Source organism: Pagrus major, chromosome 11 (assembly GCF_040436345.1).
Source record: "Pagrus major chromosome 11, Pma_NU_1.0".
Taxonomy (NCBI): domain Eukaryota; kingdom Metazoa; phylum Chordata; class Actinopteri; order Spariformes; family Sparidae; genus Pagrus; species Pagrus major.
The window spans coordinates 34,379,549-34,396,730 of NC_133225.1; positions in this window are offsets into that span (position 1 = coordinate 34,379,549).

The following is a 17,182-nucleotide window of genomic DNA, read 5'->3' on the forward strand; positions in this document are numbered from 1 at the left end:
AAGGGAAGGTAAGTAGCCTTCATTAAGTCATTTAATTATGTGTAACCTTCGATTTAATTCATTCAATCAAACATAATATGCTTAAAACTATAACTTATTATTTTATCTATTTCTATAGGGCTCAGTTCTGGATGGAGCTATTTGCAGACCTTAGAGATGCTGGATACTTCAATGGGAGTCATAAGCATCAGTGTCTACTGAGATATTGCTTTGGTGATGTTATTCAGAAGGACTTAGATGAGTGTGTGAGATTGTGGAACAGTCACAGGATTCGCCCCTCCAGAACAGCATCATGTCCAGGAGGAGTGCCCAATGAGCTCTACTACTTACCACACAGGTAATACTTTGGTGATAGATTGATGTTTGTATTTGTTTTCCTTCTATCTTAAATTTAAGTAAATGTAATTATTTCTTCTGTTTAACATAGGTTTGGTTCCAGAGACTGTGGATTTAAAATTGAACTTGCTGAACTGGATGCCTTTCCTGAGGCTCGCCTGACAAGAGCTCCATGTGGGGACACAAACATGCAGGAGTACTTGGACTTAGCCATGGAGAGCAATCATTTACAGAAGCCAGAGTACTGGCAGTCTGCAACTGAACTGTATCTAAAACTAAAAGAAATTGCTCAGCTATGAATGGAAGAGAGGTTTATTGTAATAGTGGAACGTGTAGACAAAGTGTCTGGATTTGTCACACACAGCTTCATTATTTCAAAGTGGGAAATAAAACGAAACGATTAAAGAACAGTGCCCACCTGGCCTGCCTGGAGTTCAGTCGCTTAGTGGACCGAATGTATTCCAAGTTTTTGTGATCTGTCCAAACCAGGAATGGATGCTTAGCTCCCTCCAGCCAGTGGCGCCATTCCTCCAGGGCCACCTTAACAGCCAATAGCTCCCGATTGCCAACATCGTAGTTCTGTTCAGCAGGAGAGAGTCTTCTGGACAGGAAGGCGCAGGGGTGCAGCTTGTTGTCGACCTGGGACCGCTGGGAGAGGACCGCCCCGATGCCCAGGTCTGAAGCATCCACCTCCACCACAAACTGAAGACTGGTGTCGGGTAGAGTGACGATGGGTGCAGAGGAGAAACTCTCTTTCAGCTTCCGGAAGGCAAGGTCCACCTGAGATCTCCAGTGAAACTTGACCTGGGGAGAGGTTAGGGCATGCAGAGGAGCAGCAACAGTACTGAAATTGCGAATGAAACTTCTATAGAAATTGGCAAACCCCAAGAAACGTTGAACTAGCTTGCGACTAGTGGGAATGGGCCAATCCACCACCGCCCTGACCTTGGCCAGGTCCATCTGGATGCTATCCCCCGAAACAACAAACCCCAAAAAAGACACAGTGGAAACATGAAATTCACATTTTTCAGCTTTAACAAAAAGCTGGTTGTCCAGGAGACGCTGCAGTACCTGGCGCACATGCTGTATGTGCGACTGTTCATCAGCAGAGAAGATCAGGATATCATCCAAGTACACAAATACAAACTGGTCCAGCATATCACGAAGAACATCATTAACTAATGCCTGGAACACAGCTGGAGCATTAGTCAGTCCAAAAGGCATCACCAAGTACTCGTAATGACCACTAGGAGTGTTGAAAGCAGTCTTCCACTCATCCCCCTCCCTAATCCTTACTAGATGATAAGCATTTCGAAGATCCAGTTTAGTGAAGAACTTAGCATCTTGTAGTAGTTCAAAAGCGGAAGAAATGAGAGGAAGGGGGTACCTGTTCCGAATGGTGATGTCGTTCAGGCCTCTGTAGTCGATGCAAGGGCGGAGAGTCTTATCCTTCTTAGCAACGAAGAAGAATCCTGCCCCAGCAGGAGATGAGGACGGCCGGATGATCCCCACGTCCAGAGAAGACTGAATGTATGTCTGCATCGCCTCCTTCTCCGGAGCAGACAGCGAGTAGAGCCGGCCTCTAGGAGGAGTCGAACCAGGAAGCAGATCGATACCGCAGTCGTACGGCCGGTGCGGGGGCAATGAAGTAGCCCGAGTCTTGTTAAATACCTCCTTTAAATCCAGGTAGCAGTCAGGAACGCCAGAGAGGTCTGGGAAGTCTGCGTTAGCCGGAGCCAGATGACGTGAGGAAGGTAGAGGTGCAGGAACAGGATCTGAAGGGAAGCAGCCAGGCGAGCAACTCTTAGTCCACCCCAAAATCTCCCCAGAAGACCAGTTGATGTGTGGGTTGTGCTTGGCGAGCCAGGGAAGGCCCAGCAGGAGAGGATGGGAGGGAGAGTTAAACAGGTGAAAACTCAAAAACTCTGTGTGATTTTTTGCCATGACGAGCTGAATGGGCTGTGTGCGATGAGTTACCTTGCACAATAGTTGTCCATCCAGAGTATTAGCCTCCAGAGGCTTGGGCAGGGGTAACAGGTAACTTATAGGTAACTTGGTAGGGAGCTCCGGAGTCAACACCGGAAGAGAGAAAGTTTGAGAAGAAGCCACCAGCTGTTGGCCCTCAGTAGCGCCGCGGTGCCGCCGCTCGAGCGGCCCGATGTCCCCCGCCAGCTGAAGAGGAGGAGACACGGGTGCCGTGCCGGAGCTGTTCGCCGTAGCAGGAGGAGATGCTACAGACCCGTCCTCCCGTCTGTCATCATGGGGAATGTGAGATCTCTCCCCAACAAGATGGACAAGCTAACGGTGCTGACCCGGCATCAGAGAGACTACCGTGAGAGCAGCATCATGGTGTTTACTGAGGTGTGGCTAACGGCGCTGACCCCGGACACGGACGCTAACCTGGACGGATTTCAACTGCGGCGGGTGGACAGGACGACAGAGAGCGGTAAGAGGAAAGGAGGAGGGCTGGCTGTCTTTGTTAATGACAGATGGTGCAACTCTGGGCACATCACTGTTAAAGAACAGGTCTGCAGTAAGGACATTGAACTTTTAGCGGTTAGCATGAGGCCGTACTACCTCCCGAGGGAGTTCACACAGGTGATCGTACTCGCTGTGTATATCCCCCCCTCTGCTAACGCTGATGAAGCTTGTGACCTTCTCCACTCAGTCACAAGCTCACTGCAGACACAGCACCCACAGGCCCTCTTCCTCATCTCTGGGGATTTCAATCATGCCTCTCTGTCCTCCACGCTGCCCACATTCACACAGTATGTCACCTGCCACACCAGGGACAATAAAACACTGGACTTATTTTATGCCAACAGCAAGGAGGCATACAACTCAGCCCCCCTCCCTCCCCTGGGAAGATCTGACCACAACCTGGTTCATCTCCTGCCTGTGAACAAGCCCCTCGTAAACAGGCAACCAGTGGAGACCCGCACAGTTAAGACATGGACTGAGGAGTCTGAAGAGGCTCTGAGGGACTGCTTTGACTCAACTGTGTGGGAAGAACTGTGTGTTTCTCATGGGGAGGACATCGACAGCTTAACAGGATGCATAACGGACTACATAAACTTCTGTGTTGAAAACACTGTACCCACCAGGACTGTGCGGTGTTTTTCTAACAGCAAACCCTGGATTAATCCTGAAATAAAGGCTCTCCTTAAGGAGAAAAAGAGGGCCTTTAGGTCAGGGAACAAGGAGGAGCTAAAGGCTGTGCAGAGGGAGCTGAGGAAGAAGATCAGAGAGGGGAAGAACAGCTACAGGAGGAAGATGGAGGTCCAGCTGCAGCAGAGTAACATCAGTGGAGTCTGGAAAAGCCTTAAAACCATCTCAGGGCAGAGGAAACCAGACTCTCAGGCTGCCGGGGATCAGACGTGGGTGAACGACCTGAACCTATTCTTCAATAGGTTTGACAAGACACCCACCCCTCTCCCGGCCCAGTCATCTCTGCTGCCCCCCACCACCTCTTCCATCCCCCCTGTTTCCTGCCCCATTCTCACCTCTACCTCCCTCTCCACTGCTTTCAGCCTGCAGACTCCCCCCACTGCCCCCCGACACTCACCTACCTCCCCCACCCGACACTTAGCCCCCCTGCTCCAATCTGTCCCTCTCCACTATCCAGGTGAGGAATGAACTGAGGAAGATGAAGGTGAAGAAGGCTACGGGTCCAGACAGGATCAGCTCCAGGCTCCTCAAGTCCTGTGCAGACCAGCTGTGCAGGATTGTTGAGTACATCTTCAACATGAGCCTGAAGCTGGGAAAAGTGCCACTGCTCTGGAAAACCTCCTGCGTGGTACCAGTACCAAAGATCCCTCACCCTAAGGACTTCAACAGCTACAGACCAGTTGCTCTCACTTCACACCTGATGAAGACCCTGGAGCGGCTGGTCCTTGTCCATCTCCACCCTCTGGTGGGTCCTTTTATGGACCCACTCCAGTTTGACTACCAGCCTGGCATCGGAGTGGACGACGCCATCATCTTCCTCCTGGACAGATCACTGTCTCACCTGGAGAAGCCTGGAAGCACTGTGAGGATCATGTTCTTTGATTTCTCCAGTGCTTTCAACACCATACAGCCTGCACTATTGGGGACAAGCTGGAGCTCACGGGGGTGGACCAACACCTCTCGACCTGGAGACAGCGAGGCGAGCTAACGTTAGCGGAGCTAACTAGCTAGCTAAGTCAGCTAGCTAAGTCAGCTAACAGCATGGAAGAATTGGATGATGTCGCAGTGTCGATTTTAAGGGGTACTGTATGCAAATATTATTCTTTATCATATATGAACATACAAATGCAGAGGCCTAATTGAAGCTAAAAAAAAAGAAGCTAATTGCTTCCTGGCGCTGCTCCACGTGTGACCCGCTACAGCAGCATTGTGGGCCTCAAACTCTTTCTCCCATTTGTCACATCATGCTCCTTCTGTCACCTGTTGTGTGAAGTGTAATGTGTGGTCGGTGAACTGTAGGAACTGAATTGCGCTTTGGGGATAATGTATATTATGTTGTGTTGAAAGCGAATTTTCGCCTCCCGTTACTCGCACCATTTTGTTCCCGCTAAATTCATAAACTGTGAAGACTAGTCAACTAATGGCGACAAATGACAAGTGTTGGTCACTAGGAAAATTCTTAGTTGTTGGCAGCTGTAGTTATACTAGTAACGTCTATATGACATACAACAGCAGCCAATGAGGTATCTACATTTCTATACTAAGCTGGTTAGCACTAGCTACCTAATTTGAATTAAGTGTCAACTTCTAATAGTCCCATGCAGTTTCATTTCTAGGGCACTGTTTCATCTTACTATGTTTGTCTTCCAATGTTTTCATAGCTGCAAACATCAAAGAGACAATGATGAGCACCCTGTCTCGTGAAGACTTGCAGGATCTTTTCCCAGGCCCAGAGAACTTTTTACGGAGAAAAGCGGTCTGGCGTGCCTGTCATGATGCGTCGGAGGAGGTCAGTTTCTCAGTTAAGTGGCCTAAACTAACTACCTATTTAAGTTGGCAGCAGCACATTGAGCTAACAGCACAGCGTTTTTTGAAACGGGCATGGTAGTCTACATGTGTGTTCAATTCAGTTTAGATTAATTGATAGGTGTTCAGTTAGTTGATGTAAGCGATTTGACCCCTAAAATGGAACATTAATTATTTATACGTGTGCAGAGCTTTCAATGCTACATTGCATTTTGTGTTGTCACAAAAAACAAAAATGTTGCTTTTTGCAGTAGTTCATTATCTTTTTGCAGTAGTTCATTATCTTTTATTTTACAGTAAGTGAAATGCATCCAGTTGATGACTGTTTCATGTTGGACATTTTTAGTAGCGATTTGAAAAATTGATTAAATGTCTTGTGCAGGTCACTGTGTACACACAGCTATACAAAAGATTGCAAAATGTGAGATCCCCCCAAAAAAGAACTCCAGATGGGAGACATTCTGTAGCTGTAACTAATGATTATTTTCATCAAAGATTAATCTGTTTATCATTTTCAAGATGAATTGATCAGTTGTCTGGTCAATATAAAGTCCAAGGTGATGTCCTCAAAAGTCTTGTTTGATCCACAACCTAAAGACTGACATAGAAGACTAAAGAAGCTAGAAAATATTCACTTTTGAGAAGCTTAAATCATATTTGGACATTCAAAAAAAAAACAAAGAAAAAAAAAAAATGACTCAAAATGATCAATCATGTCAATGTCCTGGGTGATCTGTCTCTAGTGTTTCCTCACTTCCCGTTTTTAATGAGTGCTCTTATTTTAGTGTTTGACTACAAAGTAATTGCTTTGGATGTGTGTGGGGGATATTGCTTTTTATTATAAAGCACTTTGTGCTACATTTTGTTTGTATGAAAAGTGCTTTACAAATAAAGTCAGGTGGATTGATTGATTTAGTAGTTGACAACTAATTGATTAACTGACTAATCTTTGCAGCTCTACAAAGAGGCGCTCCCTTGAGCAGCCAACAGACACGGATGAAATGGATTCAAGTGGCTCAACATCATTCTGGATTGGTCCACAGAAGGAAGTGGCATCACAGGCTCAGACAGTAAAGAAAGTGAGTTAGAAGGTGAGTTTCAACTTTGCATTTACATATTTGCCCTTCTGAGGTATTTATATTTTAGATAACTAATAAACCCACTTTATTGGTCAAGATGACAGTCCTGACATGACAGAAGTAAAAGGCTTTAAAATGGACATCAGAGGATAGGAATTTACACTACATTTGTACTGTTTTATTATCAATTTATTAACATTGTTGTAGAAATTAAGTTTTAACAGAAATCTGGTATTAATTAAAAGCTGGTATTGTATCATTTTGAACAGCTGGGTACAGCAGTACCTTTTAGTATCAGTCTACTGGGCAACATTACTTTCTATAACCTCTCCAGCATATCAAATAATGTTAGTGGCATTTTTGCTCTTTTTAATTGAATGTAATTTTTTTTCCAAAATACAGAAATGATCCTTAAAGTACATTATCCTATCAGAAATATGTCTGTGTTATGTGTTGAAGGAAAAAGAAGATCCCAAACCTACCTGAAGAAGCACCCTCTGCCCTGTGCAGTCCTGATGGTGAGTTTGTCCAACTGCCTCATGACTGTGTGTAGTGGGGGTGTGCGCATCTTTGTAGGGGTGTACTTGTGTGCCTACATGCAATTGTATGTGATTGCATGACCATATGAGTTTTGAGCAAATAGTTCTCATGTATTTATTATACAAAAAATGATTTGATTTTTTAAAATGGCATTTAAATGGTTAAAATTCCAAAAATGAATAGGTATTTGGTAGTTAGGATCAGGGCTGATATTTTTTAAATGATTTAATTCCATGAAAGTTTAATCTAATATTAATGTATGATTTTTATGGCAGTTTTTTGACATATTTTCTGTCATGCAACAACATGAGATGAACTTTTTTTAAACTGAGGCATATTAATTATGTATTTTTGTGTCTTACAGCTAACAAGTCTGCAGATGTTGACAGTCCAGACACCTACAGTCCAGCAACCTTGGCCAAGCACTACAAGACCCTACAAACTTTGTATAAAAGAAAAAATATTGCGAATTTCGGCCTGACTAAGTGACCGGTATTGATCCTTGAATGTGAATGTGTGATAAACAATAGATTGGGAAATACAAATGACACCACACCTAATAAGCACACACACACATTACCGCATGGAGATGCCAAAACTTTCCTAACTGGTGCAAAACAGGAAGTTTGCACTCCAAACCAGCTTGATGGTCAAGGCAACAAGGATGCACACACACACACACACACATGCATGAGCAAACACGCACACACACACACACACACACACACACACACACACACACACACACACACACACAAGTTTTGGAAAGATTATTGGAAAGTACATAAAATAATACTAAGAAGGATATGAAACAATGAGGCAAAGATCATCGTGACATTTTGGTGATGGTCCAGGTCACCACTACGCAGGTGTGATTGGGTCAACAGATTTTGAGGCATATAAATGCTTGGTCAGTCCAGGAATAAAGAGAGCCCATTTTCTACAAACATGGCCTCTGTGTCGTCTTTCTGAGGGTTTCGACTTGTTGTATACATTCTCTACAACCAGGATGTCTCTCATCTCTTGGATTTGGAATTTGTAGCCAGAAGAGCATTCACTGATTCAAATACTGTTCGCGAGGAGGACAGACACGAGAAGGTTCTAGAAGCATATCCATGTTTCAACGACATTGGACATGTAAGTCATTATTGACTGTGCATGATTAAAACCATGGTATCACACACAATGTTTAAAATACTAATATCCTCTTAAATGATATATTCAAATGTCTGTATTGGTATATTTGATATCTCATAGGTGATGGAGGAGCTTCAACGCATTTTGGATAAGGATAATACCAACTTCATCGATGAACTGAAAGGAAGATGGCCTGACTTCTGCCAGAAGGTGCAGTTTTTTGGTGTATGGAAAAAGGCGCTGAAACCCCCATTGGGAATGGACAAAGGTAGGGGAATGCTGCTTTGGTGTTATTAGTGAATAGGGTTTAGGGTGGACCTTCAGGCATGTTAATTGTCAAGTACATGAGCTAGTGTTTTGTCATCCTTCTTTTTCATCTATGATGGCTATCCCATTATTTGCTGAATGTTTTTTGTTTTTTTAAAGCATTATGTCTGTTGTAAACCTTTTGATCAGATTTGACCTTGTGCACTTTGTCCAAGTGTTTAAGTAATGAATCTTTTCCTGTACAGCTGAACAGGCTCTTGAGATCCTACATGTGCTGCCATCACTGTTCCCCTCCACGTCTTCGTCGCCACTATGACACTCTTAATGCTGACAAATACAACAACTTTCAAGGACAACAGAGAAGAGAGAAGGTGAATTAATTGTTGGCAGGTCTGAAGAAACAGCGGTCTGTGTTGCATGCTGAAGGCTGCAGAGATTGTGTGCCCTGAAAAGCACCAGGCTTTTGTAAATATCAGATATCTGACAAGTAACACAGTTGCAGACGGGATTTCTGATCTTTTGGCGGATTTGGACAGCCAGGTGAAGCGCAAAGTAAAGTCATTTATTGCGTTTTCAGTTGCAATTGATGAAAGCACGGACATTACAGATGTTGTTGCGCAACTGGCCATATTCATCCACGGAGTTGATGACACTTTGACAGTCACAGAGGAGATCGTGGAGTTGGTGCCAATGCCGGATACCACAACAGCAGCTGATATTTTCACCGCACTCGTCGGCACGCTGGACAGGGTCGGAGTGGACTGGTCCCGCGCTGTTAGCCTGGCTACAGATGGTGTGCCCTCAATGATCGGGAAAAAAGCAGGTGTTGTGACAAAGTTCAAAGAGAAAGTGCAGACTGCAAATGGACGACGTGATTTTTGGACTTTTCACTGTATTTTGCATCAGGAGGCTTTGTGTTGCAAGTCATTAAAGATGGATAACGTCATGAAGGTGGTCGTCCAAACTGTTAATTTCATCCGATCCAGAGGCCTGAATCACCGTCAGTTTGACAGCCTTCTCAGAGAGAAAGACCATAACTGTGGCCTGCCGTACCACACCGAGGTAAGATGGTTAAGCCGAGGTGCTGTGCTGAGGCGTTTCTTTGATTTTCGAGGGGAAATTGAACAGTTCATGAAAGAATGGATGCAGGACTTGCATTTATGGTGGATGTTACAGAGCACCTGAATAACTTGAACAAAATTCTGCAAGGGCGCAACAAATTTGTCACGCAGTATTATGATATGATATGTGCGTTCAAGTTGAAGCTGTCATTGTGGGAGACGCAACTCACAGGTGGTGATGCAGCTCACTTTCCTTGTCTGAAAGATGTGTGCGCGACCCAACATGCCGCAGACATGAAGCGGTTCAAAGATAAAATAACGGGACTATTGCGGGAGTTTGAGCAACGCTTTCAGATTTTTGGTGAACTGGAGAAAGACTTCAAAGTTTTTTGCTCGCCATTCACCGTGAATGCCTCTGATCTGCCCGTCAACATCCAACTTGAAATAACAGACTTGCAGTGTGACTCAGATTTGAAGGGCAAATTTGCCGCAGCTGGCTTGGACACATTTTATCAGTATCTCTTGCCAGGTTACCCCAACTTGACAGCCCTTGCTGCAAAAGTGTTGTGCATGTTTGGAACCACATATCTTTGTGAGTAAGTTTTCTTTGTAATGAGCATCAATAAAACAAAGCTGCGCTCAAGGCTCACGCACAAGCACTTGAATAACATCCTGAAATTGGCTACCACTCAGGATGTGACACCTGATATTGATGCACTTGTGAAAGCTAAAAGATGCCAGGTTTCAGGAGTAAAATAAACAATGGGTAACCCCGCTTAAAATGCTGCATGAGACACTGCACCCTGATATAGTTCTGTGAAAATGATTGTCTTCTGTGGAAATTTAAAGAAGGTGAACAGTGTTTGATTTACTGTAATACTGTCAGTCACTTCAGTTCATAAGTTTGGTTTGTTGAGATTGAGCTTTTATTTTTCTATCAATAAATAGTGTAGCCTGCAAGGCAGGGAGTAACTCAACCCTCTTGAATAGTTTCTACCTCAGTTTGTATGGTTTGTTGAGTTAGCACAGGATTAATATGTGGAAATGGCAAATGAGATATTTGATACCTAGAAGAGTTGTTTTATTTATTTATTATTTATTTTGTATTTTGTTCAATCCCAGATAGGCTGTGACTTAAAGTTTAATGGCTTTGTAGATACACTGAGATGAAGTCTAAGTTCCAGTCACTGAGGCATTGTGTTCTCGAAATAGCACCAATTTTTTCCTCAGAATTTTCAACTAACTTGAAGTGTTTTGTCAAGAGGATTATTTGTGATGTGTGCATTTTCAGGATGTGCTTGTACTATTTTGGACCAAAGTAAAACAAAGAAAACAATCTGAATTTGTCGTTATTTTTAAGTTATTATGCCATGATTTTACCGGTCCGGCCCACTTGGGAATAGATTTTCCTCCATGTGGCCCCTAAGCTAAAATGAGTTTGACACCCCTGATGTAAATGAAAATCTATAAATTTTAAAAAAAATAGCAGGCCTGTAAGCTAACTTGCACATAGCACTGGTGCTACAGTGGATTAGAGTTTTGCAGCACAAGACACAAAACCATAGCTTAATAAATGTGTAATTGTATGAAGTAAGTCCATTATAGTTTGATCCATAACATTCTGTGTTGAGGGAGTTTGTTAAGTAATTTTGAAAAAAAAAAACAGTAGGGAAAAAATGCAAACATTCCTTTAAATGTATTTAGTCATTAATTATTATTTATGGACATAGCATGAACAGAAAGAGAGAGGGAGAGAGAGACTTGGTCAGCGTTTTTATGAAATGTTTGTATTGTCTTTGCACTGCATTTTTATAAACGCATTGTTAGCTTGCATCCAGGCACTGTTTCTCTGTCACACTCACTCACAAACAAGCACACAGACACTCACCTGACTCAGACAAACAGTTGGGTTTCTCTCTCACGCACACACAGCTCAGCACTGTATCGCTGGGCTGCTACTGCGGTAATGTCATTCATGGCACAGATTTTGGCCTTGCACGGACAAACATACACTATATCAGGGTTGGCACTCTGTAGTGACTTGACCGTAAGCAGACACATTCTAAACCTATTGGCTACAGCAGCTGCTTCAACACACTGTTGTGAAATTGTAGTGAAAAAAATGAGACCTCAAGACAAGCCCTACTGGATTGATGCATTTATGACTACTGGTTTTCACAGTTCGAATGAATGTATGGGAAACCCTGCTGGCCGATAATTTATCAGCATGATTTATTATGTGCATCCCTAATGTTTTTACATCGTGTTCATGTTTTAGCTCAGGGTAGAAGTTACTTAAGTTTTTTTTTCTTATATTCCAACAGCAGTCTAATTGATCTTCCCGTTTTGTCTTACAGGTGCCTTGCTGTCTAGTTGTTGCTGCTGCTGATTTTCTATGTTTGATTGGATCTCTGAGAGCATCTCTCACTCTCTCTCTCTATCTCCCTATCTCTGTCCAATCGGTATACCACTTCCTGATTGGATTTTTGTGATTTTGTGAACAAGTTTACCAGCACATTACCTTTACAAAACATTACAAGCTCTATCGGAGCAGGTTACCACTACCTTATTGATCTGACTTGATTTGACAAGCATTTACCAGCATTTGATTTTAAACTGCTAACATTAATTCTAATTAACTTAATTATTAAGTAAAGTTTTGAAATAATTGATTTGAACATTGATAAATTGTCAGAAGATATTGGATAATTTAACATTTTGGAAAACAATATACACAAGAAATAATTGAAGTGAAAATCCATATTTATACTAGAAAATTCAAAACAAACTGAGGTGTTCCTGAATTTTGCTGTGGAGCTCTGTAGAGTTGTTTTGATCATCTTCACACTTGAGTGTACATCATTTTTCAAAAGTTTGTGTTTACTCAACTATTGGGAATAAGTGTAAAGGTAAAACCATATTATACACTGCATTAGTTGTCCCTGACTTACCTCTAATTTTACTTCATCTTAAGTGTTTTATTGTTGTTTAAACCTATATTGTAATAAATATACCATCAGTTGTTTGAAGAAGCTGTGTTTGATTCTGATATTTAAATATAAACCTGAATAAATTTCTTTAGTCTTTTATTTTAAGTTTGTTAAGGAATAAGATTCGGATGATGCTGTCACTGAAAAGTATAGTACTAGCATATAGTTTAGCTATTCTCAGTTTAATATAACATTTATTAGTACATATCTCTTGATAGTGCTTTAAAGCATTGAATAAACAGTGAAACAAACAAAATAAACTTCAGTTTTACCTGAGCATATTTTTAGCCCATTTTCGCAGACTAAAAAAGGTTTTCTGAAAAAAAGAAAATAATTATTTTGAATTTACAACAATGCCTAGGAAAGGTAAGAAGTCCCAAGCTGCACGCCTGCACAAGCAGAGATCAGGTGAGATGCTGAGGTGTCTACTACACATTCTGAACTATGATTTAACTGTGACATGTTGTTCCTGTTTTGGGGGGTGAAGGAAGGTGTCAGATGGTGAGGACATCTGTTAGGTGACATTAGAGTAATTAGTCAGTTCTATGTGTGTTTTGGAGGGCAGTTGGAGGACAAGATAATAGAGTTTAACTGTTATGCCAAATGGTCGGAGCCGGCTCAACTATACATTTCTCCAAAAGGACAGAGAGACAGTCAGGTCAGTTTTAGGGCACAAGTCCCAAAGAAGGACATCAGCAGAGTAGGTAATCTATAGAGGAGGTGACATTCCATAGGAGGCCGGTCAACTCCTCTTTCGCCTATTGGATAGAGGAACCCTAAATCTACCAAAGTGACCAATTAGAAGAAGCAGGTAGGTGCAGGCAAAAGGGACTTTAAAAAGGCCTGCGCAGGGAGAGAAGGTTAGGTTTGGATATGCTCAGATGGAGCCACCACACTGGCAAAAGAAACAAACAGAAAGAACCCAACCAGAGCTGGGGTTTACCACGGCGGCAGGGAACTCAAAAAGGGACAAAATCCAAACTATAAACCACCAGTGCACTGCAACCAAAAACTGTGTCAAACACCACCACCAGGGGAGGGCTGCCGCTCGCTTGGGCCTCAGCACCTGTTGTAAAACAAGAAAAAAAACACAAAATTAACACAAGGCACAGTGTGGGGACATCAGGGGGCATGTACGGTTTAAGAAGAAAAAAAGGAAATCAAATACACAATTAATCAATCAATTAATACGAAAGAAAATATCAAAACAGCATAGAAATAATTTATATATCACAAAAAAAAAGAAATAACAAATTCGAACTACAACTAAGGAGTTGAAGAAAATTAACAAAAGAAACACAATATAAACCAACTTAGGCTCAGAAATAATCAAATATTAAACAAAGAAAGAAAATAATATTTTAATCCAAAATCATCTCAATGCAATAACCAAAACAATCCAAACGAATACTAAACTAAGTGCGACCTGAATTAAATCAACAAAACAATCTTTAATATTTAAATTAATAAAGGAAAATAATGATTTAAATCAAAAGAAAAGACAGGTGAGCCAAACTCAGCTTGACTCAGACTGGATTTCGTAGTGTGGGCACTGATAATGGCGTGATGCCGTCACACTGGACCTGAAGCTGTGGCTACATGCAGTGACCCGAGACAGTATGGCGCTTCTCAGTCCACCAAGAGCCGAGCCAGGACAGCAGCAAACCTTGCCGTGGTTGCCGCTAACCGGAACACACCAGACGCACCACACAGTAGGGGTGGGCGATACTGCAAATTTTGGTATCGATCCGATACCAAGTAATTACAGGGCCAGTATTGCCGATACCGATACCGATACTTTTTACTTGAAAATCTGCATGTAGCCTAAATAGGAATACTAATGTTCCTTCAGCAGATACACAAAAGTGTTATTATATTCTGCCATATTCATACTTCAGGTTTGAGGTAGGATATAGATCTTAATATAAGTATATATTTTTGAGTTCCAGTAAAACAATTAAGATTTATTTCAACTGTCTGAATATATGATAATAGTTTAATCTCTCTGCTGAAATGACATCTCTGACCACCAGTTACACTTACAACAACATTTACAACATTAATTAATGCTGGAAATAACTTTCACTTCTAGAAATTGCTACCTGGATATTGTTGAGGTTTTTGTTGACAGGCCTCCGTCAGTGACGTCTGTCTCTGTGCCAGGGGTCTGGTTCGGGTTTGGGGAGCTCCCTCCTCCTCCCTCCGTTTGCTTTGCAGCTCAGTGTTAACTTTTGGGTGTGCTGCTTTTAAATGCTTATACAAGTATTGCTTTCCTGCATAAGTCACAGGTAGCAGTTTCTCTGTCTGAAACTGTGAAATAACTCCAAACAGCACTCCTCTTCCTCTCTTCTATCTCGCCAGTCTGTCTCTGCTCTGGCAAGCAGCGCAGGAGGGGAGGGGGAGGGGGAGGGGGAGGGGCCTAGTGAACCTGAGGGAGCGGAGTGAGAGAGGTGGAGAGGAGCGCTGCGCATAAGGACTAGATGCTGCGCTCACACAAACTCTGTAGAATACGAGTGATTTGCTGAACTTATCGAAGAGAAACTACAACAAAAACATCACGCTAGTATCGATCCGATACCAATACTCACCTTGGTATCGATACTATCAATATTTGGATCGATCCGCCCACCCCTACCGCACAGCAGAAGCAGAGAGGGAGAGCGGTGACCAACACCTGGTTTTAATCACCCGCAGCCCAGACCAACAATTAACCTGCACAAGCTGACCAGGAGGGAGATGGCTCACCCGGCCACATCTGCATTGTGCTACAACAGCTGAACAAGAGGAATGTGTTGGTCCCCAGAGCAGTGGAGCGGTCACAACGTCTGCAGCATCTCATGTTCCAAGTGTCAACCAGGGAGGTCAACATGATGCATTGTGCTCACCACAGATTTCTTATGCTGACATTGTAAAGACGACACCTCACAGTAATGACCCAAGTGCAAAAGCTACTTCAAATGCTAACCAGGTAAACCATTCAGGTGATGTTCCTTCGCCACAGGTCTGTTAAGCTGACATTGTAAAGAGGGGACGTCACAGTAATGATCCAAGTGAAAAAGTTTGCTCCTATGCCGTAAACCATTTGGGTGATGTGCGCCAGATCTCATATTTTGACATGGTAAAGGCAGATCTCAGTGTAGCAGGGCCATCCAATGCAGTGTGTGTGAACCTGACAGAACAGCCTTCTGAACAACATGTCTGTGCATCACGCAGCCAGGCTTCTGTAAAATATGGCAAATTCAGGAACCAGCAGTGTACCTGTAACTCATTAACCTTTCTTGCATTTCTCTATGAGAATGAAAACATCACCAGAGCAGACCTTGACCTTGTTTTGGGTAATGAGGCAGGACTGAGCTGTTTGTTATCAGAGGTCCAATATGCACTGCTGATGATGAGATCATTGTTAACTTGGCTAGTGTTAGCGGTGATGCTAGCAGCATTACATTAGACAGCCAACAATAAAGGCATTGCCAAACAAGAAAAAAACTTCACCCATCCGTTCATGTTAACTTCCGTATGAATTAAACACCACTTTTAATGTACTTCTAAAACAATAAGCCCGTATTTGGACCGTTCATAACTACCAGCAGAGAAGGGCGAACCTACCTGACAAATGGTATACAAGCGACTGAAGGAACTTCCGGCTTGATCACCGTCAGTGTGACCAATTAGTAAACGCTGGGAGGCGGGCTGAAGCTTCTGATTGGCCAAATTGAAAGTAAACTTGAAGTCATTGGCTGTTTGCCATGTTTATCAAAAAGAGATTCTCTGTATGCATTAAACTGTCTCACACACTGACAGTGGGCTCCACATGCACATTAGTAACATTTCACACAGCAGTAATACTTGTTAATGTTTATGCACCAAACTGGGATGAGGAAGACTTTCTAAAGAAAATCATCTCTTCTATTCCTTCTCTAAACTTGCATTACTTAATATTTGGAGGAGATTTGAATTGTTTAGTCAACCCCAGTCTGGATTGATCAATCCTACTTTAAAACCAAAAAGACAATATTTCCCCATCTCTTCTTTGGGAGACTCTAAAAGGTGCCCAGAAAAATAAATTACGCAGAGAGAAACTCAAAGATCAACTCATAAAATGTCTTATTATCAACAGGCAGAATTAAAAGACAAAGAAATAACACATTTGTGAGCACATGAAGACATCCAATTACATCAGCTTTCTGCTCAGCTTCTTATTTATTGTCATCATACAGCAGGTTATGATCCACATTAAGATTTAAACCTCCACCAAATATCAAGACAGTGCAGAGATGACCACACCGTTAGACTAAACATTTATCTTTATCCATTAAATGTTTACGGGCTGACTTTCCTGATGGCACACATGGAGCAGTAGTCCAGCTGAAGGTTTCACTGCTGGTGGTCAGTTCACCAGTTCAGCCTGAGGTCCTGACATGTCGGTAATGTATATTAATATTTGGGATGTTACATATTTGTGTGTTGAGCCTGATTTAATCAATTTTGTTCTGGTCACAGGTAACTATGGAAGCACACAGACTTACACTTTTGGCTGCACCACCAACTCCCTCATAAGCTCCAATGTTCATTTTGAGCCTACATTTCGGAAGGAAAGCAGACAGCACCAGTTTTCTAATTCGCTGCCATTTCCTCATTTTTCACTGTAAAAATATTAAATCTACATCCACGCGTTCAGCAGCTTCTCCCCTCGCTCATCTAGAAAAGTTTAGGCTGTAGCAGTTACTTAATGCTGCAGCATTAGTATTGGAATATGCACCACGCTACATTTCTTGAGAACTGTTCTTGTTTGTCGTTC